We start from the raw sequence: 3,523 nt of genomic DNA, 5'->3' as shown, positions 1-3,523 counted from the left end.
GAAGAAAACAGGTACCCTCTACTCTTCTGGTTTCTTCCCCTTGACCAGCTTGAGTCCCTGTTTGTTTTCTTTGCTTGAAAGGGGGTCCCTTTTTTAACTCTCCGAAAGGGAAATTTCCTCTTCCCGGAATCTCTGGGAAAGGTCTTCTTAGAATCGGAAGCCTTTTCTAGGATGGACTCTAAATCCTCTCCAAACAATAGATTACCATGAAAAGGTAAGGTACATAATTTTAATTTTGAACTGACCTCACCTGACCAGGATTTTAACCAGAGGGACCTTCTTGCCACGACCGCTGACCCAGATGCCTTAGCAGCTATCCTGACAGATTCCGCAGTGGCATCAGATAGGAAATCTACCGCTTTGATTAGGAGCGGAAAGGAATCTTTAAGATCACCGTATGTACTACCGCCTTTCAGTAGGGATTCTAACTGTGTGAGCCATTTTTTTAATGATCTGGAAACTGAGGTTGCCGCTAGGTTTGGTTTGAACAGGGCAGCACAAGCTTCCCATGTTTTTTTAAGAGTCTGATCTGTCTTTTTATCCATGGGGTCCCTTAATGACCCCATGTCTTCAAATGGTAAGGCGTTAGGACCCTTCACTAATTTAGACAGAGAAACATCTATCTTAGGGCAGGTGGTTAACAAGGCTTCGTCTTCGCTAGAGAAGGGGAGACGTCGCCTTATTGTCCTAGGAATGAATAGTTTCCTATCCGGGGACCTCCATTCTCTTTTAATCAGATCGTGCATGTTTTTATGCACTGGAAAACCTCGGTTAGATCTCTGTTCAAAACCACTGAACATCTCGTCATGGACTGATCTACAGATTTTTTCATCAGAAAGATCCATAGTGGCTCTAACTGCCTTAATTAATTCTCTGGTATCTTCCGATGAAAAAAGATAGTTTTTAAATTCGGAATCTGAACCAGAATCTTCAGACCCGAGTTCCCCTGGCTCTGAGTCCTCCTCAAATTCTGAATCAGATGCTTTTGTCGCTGGTCCCTGCGCCTGTTTGGAGCAGGAAGGAATTAATGAGGTGTCTGACATAGCAGCCCTGATTTCTTCCCCTAATTGTGTTTTTAAGTTCTTCTTTTAGGGACGGAACTAAATCTTTAGAAATGTTGTCCGTGCATTTTTTACACACTTTCCTAGCAGAAGAATCAGAAAGTTTAATAGAACAGAGACTGCACTTTTTTGCCCTCTGACTAGATTTTGCTTTCTGAGCACTCTCTTTCTCGCTCTGCACACATACAGAAAGAAAGAAAATACATAAGGGTTAATCTAACAGAATATACTGCCTTTTACCCTTGTCCTGGTAAATTACTCACTGGTACGGATCCCTGAGTGTTCTCCATAATTTCACCTGGGTCCAGCATCTTTTTTAGGGAAACAAAAGTCACTGTTCCCCCCTTTAAATAGTTTTTACCTCCAGACCTCAGATCAGAGGACGACTTCCGCCATAATCCTGTGCGCTTTTTTTGAATTTTCCCGCCGCCGCCGGCATGCGATCCACCGCCCGGAAGTGCTCTCAGGCCCCAATCCGGAAGTGAGCTGTGGAACGCTTCGTGGAACGCATGACGCGCGTCCACTTCCGGTGACGACACTGTGAGCGCCGGCCATGCCGGATCGCAGTGTGGAGTATCGCAACCGACCGGAGGGACTCCCTGAGTGTCCGGCCCCACGTGGACCTGTCTGCCCGCACCAGCAGCAGGTAAGAGACAGGTCTTCCAGAGCCCGGCTTCCCCAATGGGGACCGGACTCTGCTGCCTCCTCACATGGCATCCACTTTCCTTCTTCTATTTCTTTCTTCATGGTCAGCGACCATAAGAGAAAACCCATCTCCTACCTGGAGGGACAGGAAGACACTGAGGAGGAGCCGGAGGAGAGTCAAACTTATACTTCCTGTCCCTACCTGGTTGGAGGCGGGTCATCTCTCATGGTATGCCGTCATGGAGGATGAAAGGGAAAAATGATATTTTCTTCTCTATTTACATCCAAAGCCAATTTCAGAATTCAGCTGGAGGGCAGTGGAAGTTGGAGGTCCTTAAAATGATTAGCAAAAAGTAGATAAAACTGCCGTCTCTTTCAATGGGCAACTAGCTAAATTCTGCCATTGATTTGAATGGGATTTTACTTAGATGGTAACAAATCTCTAAGCAGTGCCAACAAAATCACTGCTGGGGCTCATGCACACAACCGTATGTATTTTGTGGTCGACAAAAAATACGGATGAGTCCGTGTGCATTACATATTTTGCAGAACGGAAAAGCTGGCCCCTAATAGAACAGTCCTATCCTTGTCCATAACGTGGACAATAATAGGACATGTTCTTTTTTGCATGGAACGGATATATGGATATAGGGAAACAGAACGCACACGGAGTAACTTCCTTTTTTTTTTTTTGCAGACCCATTGAAATGAATGGTTCCATATTTGGTCCGCAAAAAAAAAAAAAAATAATGAATGGACACGGAAAGAAAATACGTTTGTGTGCATGAGCCCTTGGTGTGAGATCATAGACGTCACCAACGTGATCATTGTATCAGGAGATATTTCGGATTTTGCTCATTCACCTTTGGAGAAGACATTAAGGATAGCAAATTGCAGGATTGTGTTGATAATCTTTTATTTTAAAATCTATCCCAGTCTTGCTGCCTCCGTCCGGTGTGGAGCACAGTCATAGAAATCCTCTTATACCGAAATCTGTAAGAACATAGCAGCTTATTTCACAATAATGAAACCGTTACACGGACTGTACTAAACGTGACACGTAAACGCCTGCACGCAAGACGACACAGAGCAATATGACAGTGACGGTTGTGGAGCAAAAGTGGACACGCAGGTGAACAAGTCTTGACAGGCTGCCAGTGCCAGCGAGTGGGCAGCTACAAGTTGTAGTCAAGTACAGGGTAATGAAAAAATAAAATAAAAAAGTACAATTCCTAGAATTTTAATCAATATGCGAAGACGTGCCCTGAATAGGGGCGATGTCTATAGGTCTATCAGGATGCCGTTTTGTAGGACGACCAACTGGTTCATGTATTACCAATAAAAGTGGGCCTGTATTTTTGGATGTGCTGTTCCTCCATTAGGCTAGAGGTAAATGGCGACATTTCATGTAATGAATTTCAATGGTATCACAATGCGACACCATAGAAATACATTACATGAAATGTTGCCGTGTAGCCCTATCCCTTTAGCAAACAACTGAGAACTGGGGGCTACTAGTTGAGGGTATGTATCTGCAGGGCCTGACACGGTCAGGTTTAAGGTCATGCAGTTTTGGAAGTCAAAAATCAGGAGTGAATATAAAAAAATTAAAAGAGCTGAATCTGTCCAATATTTTCTCTCCAAAACCAACGTGTATGACAGAAAACTGGAAATAAAAGTGGCAGTTGGTACTGTATCACACTGCATACAAAATATTAGCGTTTATCACACTTTATACATTTTTCAAAGCATAATAAACAAAATTATTATTACCCTCAGTACACAGCAGGGGTCAGCAACCTTCGCCACTCCATCTG

This window comes from Bufo gargarizans, chromosome 7, assembly GCF_014858855.1.
Source record: "Bufo gargarizans isolate SCDJY-AF-19 chromosome 7, ASM1485885v1, whole genome shotgun sequence".
In the NCBI taxonomy this organism is placed as follows: Eukaryota; Metazoa; Chordata; class Amphibia; order Anura; family Bufonidae; genus Bufo; species Bufo gargarizans.
The sequence above is the reverse complement of the archived record's forward strand: the minus strand, read 5'-3'. Positions refer to the sequence as shown.